We start from the raw sequence: 5,780 nt of genomic DNA, 5'->3' as shown, positions 1-5,780 counted from the left end.
GCGCAACAATGAATGGCGTGCTGATCACCGCAAGCGTCTAAGCCTAAATGACAAATCTCCACAGAAGCTGAATTTGTTTTTGAAACATCAAGTGGCCAGAGACTCGAAAACTTATTTTCCCATTAGTGACTTGTCAGGGCGATGGATTTTAATTTGTACGATAACGCTGCATCCACCTAAAGTAACGAAAGTTCTTACGTGAACTTCCTAGTAATTCCCTCTTCCTAGGTGCAGCATTACTCCTAACATTTGTAATATCAGTTTGAAACTTGTAATATTGCCGTGTCCTATTCCCGCGTTTTCAAAATCCTGCGAATCAAACAGGTCCTGAGTTGGTGATGATGCTGTCCCTCCCATCTTTCACCAGTAGCCGTCGGATCTACATCTGACGCATACAAACCAAGATTCTCCATTTTTGCAAAAAGATGCCAACACTTGTTCCCTATTTACAAACAACTCCTTGTCTCTCACAATCAGCCTTATCTCATCCCCACCACATCTAGAAGGCCGTGGAAAAATCTGGCGTGATGGCCGCTGCCGGAGCAGTCCACCCCCAATCTTGGTGTTCCGTGCAATGCACGGGCATCTACGCACTGGAAATTATGTCGAACAGGGCTAGTTGTAAGCAGGCTAGCTCTACAGCCATGATGATAGTGACTGCAGATGGTGAGGCTGACTATGGTATGCCGAACACGGCGCCTATACTCAGGTGTCATCTCTGGCGCAGGGTCTTCTCACTTCACTGTGAGGAGCAGCACGTAATAATTTGACCAACGGGTAGTACAGTGCTAGTACCCCTAGGAGTACTACATTGGTAGTACTACTACTAGTACTAGTAGCACCACTGTCTGGATTTAGGAGTACTACCACGTCCATCTGGATTTTAGTATTTGACTAGCAATATCTAGTAATGCATGTCACAAAAAATGTACTACTCCCTTTGTAAATAAATACATGGTGTTTTATTCCTATCGGCGAGAGAACTTAATGTTTTCTTTCTAACTAGAGTCTTAATAGGATTACATGCAATGAACTAAACACTGCATGTCATTTTTGGTAGTCTCAAGTCATTGAAAGCATGCACGGCCCACATCTCTCATTGGTTGATATGTCACGAAAGTTAATGCACCGTCCCTAAGTGTTTTGGGATTATTTGGTTTTCGTAATGTGACTTACACAACATTTTTGTTTACATGCATTAACATTTTATTAGTTAAATCAAAGGTCAAAACTTGGCGCAAAATGCAAAGGGAACCAATAAACCAGTAAACATCAAACTTCTCTTGTTTGGCCCCAACTAGAGGTTCGGTGAGATGACTATACTGCACCGGCACAGAGGGGGGCGCAGCTTCATTGACTTACGACAACAGCCTTTGGGTGAATGACACGTGGGCCCAGGGGGTGGCTGGCCCACCTATCATACAGCCAAAGGCAGGTGCAGTAGAGGGCCGAGGAGTAGTACAAAATCCTACGCACCTACGCACGCTAACCAAGGGCAAGAGTGATCACTCGAATCACAAGATCAGTTGACTAGAGAAGCTAAGCTAGACCCATGGAGGCGATGAGCATGAGCATCAGCCGGCTGTGCCAAATGGTCCACGACGCCGGCCTGCGGCCCGGTAACGAGGAACGTCTCCAGGTAGTATTGCTTGAGGCCGACAAGGCGAGGGGCCGCTTGGACGACAGCTTCGTATCCTTATTCGACGAGGTCCTCATTGGTTTCCTCGACAAGTTCACCATCGTCAAGAAGCTCATGGACGACTTTGACGTAAGCCTTCAGCCAACGCGCCCAGGCTCTGCGATGCCCGCCACCCTCAATGGGCACTATGGTGACAACCTCTTCGACGCACTGGTGGCCCTGCGACTGCCCGCCGTCGCGCCGGAGAATGTCCACCTTGAGGTTGCGCTCGCCACGCAGTGCCTGGCGCAGCAAGACACCATGGACATAATCACCCACGTCTACGCGCATGCAAGAGGAGGACGATAGGACGCTGGCCTTCTTGGACCGCAGGGCTACCTTGGACGCACTGTTCAGAAGCACGTTGAGCTTGCCGCCAACACCGCTGCTCCTCACACGTCGGTTGGTGACCCAGCGCACTAGGGCGTGAGGATGTCGTTGATGGATCCATATGTATTTTTATCTTTCCGTCAAATCCATGTAGTAGTATATGATACTACAGTAATTATCTTACCTTTCGCATCAACATCATAATTTTCGTACGTACTCCATGCATGAACGGCGCCAGAACCAAACTTGTCATTACTCTAGGAAAAATCGTTATTTTCTATTTATCGATCGCGCCATGGAGCAGAACCAAATTTTACAAGTTACAAGTTCAAAAGGAAAAGCCTACCGTGTTCGCGTCGCACCCACACACGGTTGGTCCGGCACGCCGCTCAAGCGGGAATGCGTGCGGTGTTGCATTTTCACTTACAAGTGGGACCGTAGTTGAGAAAACCGACTATCGGCAAACCCCCACCCCGCCCACCGCGCGATGGCTGAGAAAACAGGAGGGAGAAGAGATGGTTGTAGCACGGACTGAAGGAAATATGCCCTAGAGGCAATAATAAAGTTATTATTTATTTCCTTATATCATGATAAATGTTTATTATTCATGCTAGAATTGTATTAACCGGAAACATAATACATGTGTGAATACATAGACAAACAGAGTGTCACTAGTATGCCTCTACTTGACTAGCTCGTTAATCAAAGATGGTTATGTTTCCTAACCATGAACAATGAGTTGTTATTTGATTAACGAGGTCACATCATTAGTAGAATGATCTGATTGACATGACCCATTCCATTAGCTTAGCACCTGATCGTTTAGTATGTTGCTATTGCTTTCTTCATGACTTATACATGTTCCTATGACTATGAGATTATGCAACTCCCGTTTACCGGAGGAACACTTTGGGTACTACCAAACGTCACAACGTAAATGGGTGATTATAAAGGAGTACTACAGGTGTCTCCAATGGTCGATGTTGGGTTGGCGTATTTCGAGATTAGGATTTGTCACTCCGATTGTCGGAGAGGTATCTCTGGGCCCTCTCGGTAATGCACATCACATAAGCCTTGCAAGCACTGCAACTAATATGTTAGTTGTGAGATGATGTATTACGGAACGAGTAAAGAGACTTGCCGGTAACGAGATTGAACTAGGTATTGGATACCGACGATCAAATCTCGGGCAAGTAACATACCGATGACAAAGGGAACAACGTATGTTGTTATGCGGTCTGACCGACAAAGATCTTCGTAGAATATGTAGGAGCCAATATGGGCATCCAGGTCCCGCTATTGGTTATTGACCGGAGACATGTCTCGGTCATGTCTACATTGTTCTCGAACCCGTAGGGTCCGCACGCTTAAGGTTACGATGACAGTTATATTATGAGTTTATGCATTTTGATGTACCGAAGGAGTTCGGAGTCCCGGATGAGATCGGGGACATGACGAGGAGTCTCGAAATGGTCGAGACGTAAAGATCGATATATTGGACGACTATATTCGGACATCGGAAAGGTTCCGAGTGATTCGGGTATTTTTCGGAGTACCGGGTAGTTACGGGAGAAGTAATGGGCCTTGATGGGCTTTAGTGGGAAGAGGAAAAAGGCTGCTGCGCCCCCCCTCCCCTTTGGTCCGAATTGGACTAGGGAAAAGGGAGCCGGCCACCTCTCCTTCTCCTCCTATTCCTTCTCCCTTCCTCCCCTCTTGGTGGACTCCTACTAGGACTTGGAGTCCTAGTAGGACTCCCTATCCTGGCCGCACCTTTGCCTTGGCCGGCCTCCTCCTCCTCCATCCTTTATATACGGAGGCAGGGGCACCTCTAAACACACAAGTTGACACAAGTTGATCCACGTGATCGATTCCTTAGCCGTGTGCGGTGCCCCCTGCCACCATATTCCTCGATAATACTGTAGCGGAGTTTAGGCGAAGCCCTGCTGCTGTAGTTCATCAAGATCGTCACCACGCCGTCGTGCTGACGAAACTCTTCCCCGACACTTTGCTGGATCGGAGTCCGGGGATCGTCATCGGGCTGAACGTGTGCTCGAACTCGGAGGTGCCGTAGTTTCGGTGCTTGATCGGTTGGATCGTGAAGACGTACGACTACTTCCTCTACGTCATGTCATCGCTTCCGCAGTCGGTCTGCGTTGGGTACGTAGACAACACTCTCCCCTCGTTGCTATGCATCACATGATCCTGTGTGCGCGTAGGAAAATTTTTGAAATTACTACGAAACCCAACAGTGGCATCCGAGCCTAGGTTAATGATGTTGATGTTATATGCACGAGTAGAACACAAGTGAGTTGTGGACGATACAAGTCATACTGCCTACCAGCATGTCATATTTTGGTTCAGCGGTATTGTTGGACGAGACGACCCGGACCAACCTTACGCGTACGCTTACGCGAGACCGGTTCCCTCGACGTGCTTTGCACAGAGATGGCTTGCGGGCGACTGCCTCTCCAACTTTAGTTGAACCAAGTATGGCTACGCCCGGTCCTTGCGAAGGTTAAAACGGAGTCTATTTGACAAACTATCGTTGTGGTTTTGATGCGTAGGTGAGATTGGTTCTTACTTAAGCCCGTAGCAGCCACGTAAAACATGCAACAACAAAGTAGAGGACGTCTAACTTGTTTTTGCAGGGCATGTTGTGTTGTGATATGGTCAAGGCATGATGCTGAATTTTATTGTATGAGATGATCATGTTTTGTAACCAAGTTATCGGCAACTGGCAGGAGCCATATGGTTGTCGCTTTATTGTATGCAATGCAATCGCGATGTAATGCTTTACTTTATTACTAAACGGTAGTGATAGTCGTGGAAGCATAAGATTGGCGAGACGACAACAATGCTACGATGGAGATCAAGGTGTCGCGCCGGTGACGATGGTGATCATGACGGTGCTTCGGAGATGGAGATCACAAGCACAAGATGATGATGGCCATATCATATCACTTATATTGATTGCATGTGATGTTTATCTTTTTATGCATCTTATCTTGCTTTGATTGACGGTAGCATTATAAGATGATCTCTCACTAAATTATCAAGAAGTGTTCTCCCTGAGTATGCACCGTTGCAAAAGTTCTTCGTGCTGAGACACCACGTGATGATCGGGTGTGATAGGCTCTACGTTCAAATACAACGGGTGCAAAACAGTTGCGCACGCAGAATACTCAGGTTAAACTTGACGAGCCTAGCATATGCAGATATGGCCTCGGAACACGGAGACCGAAAGGTCGAGCGTGAATCATATAGTAGATATGATCAACATAAAGATGTTCACCGATGAAACTACTCCATCTCACGTGATGATCGGTCATGGTTTAGTTGATTTGGATCACGTGATCACTTAGAGGATTAGAGGGATGTCTATCTAAGTGGGAGTTCTTAAGTAATATGATTAAATTGAACTTAAATTTATCATGAACTTAGTCCTGGTAGTATTTTGCAAATCATGTTGTAGATCAATAGCTCGCGTTGTTGCTTCCCTGTGTTTATTTTGATATGTTCCTAGAGAAAATTGTGTTGAAAAATGTTAGTAGCAATGTTGCGGATTTGATCCGTGATCTGAGGTTAAATCCTCATTGCTGCACAGAAGAATTATGTCCTTAATGCACCGCTAGGTGACAGACCTATTGCAGGAGCAGATGCAGAAGTTATGAACGTCTGGCTAGCTCAATATGATGACTACTTGATAGTTTAGTGCACCATGCTTAACGGCTTAGAATCGGGACTTCAAAGATGTTTTGAACGTCATGGACCA

Source organism: Triticum aestivum, chromosome 2B, assembly GCF_018294505.1.
Source record: "Triticum aestivum cultivar Chinese Spring chromosome 2B, IWGSC CS RefSeq v2.1, whole genome shotgun sequence".
Lineage (NCBI taxonomy): Eukaryota > Viridiplantae > Streptophyta > Magnoliopsida > Poales > Poaceae > Triticum > Triticum aestivum.
Note: the sequence above shows the minus strand (reverse complement) of the source record.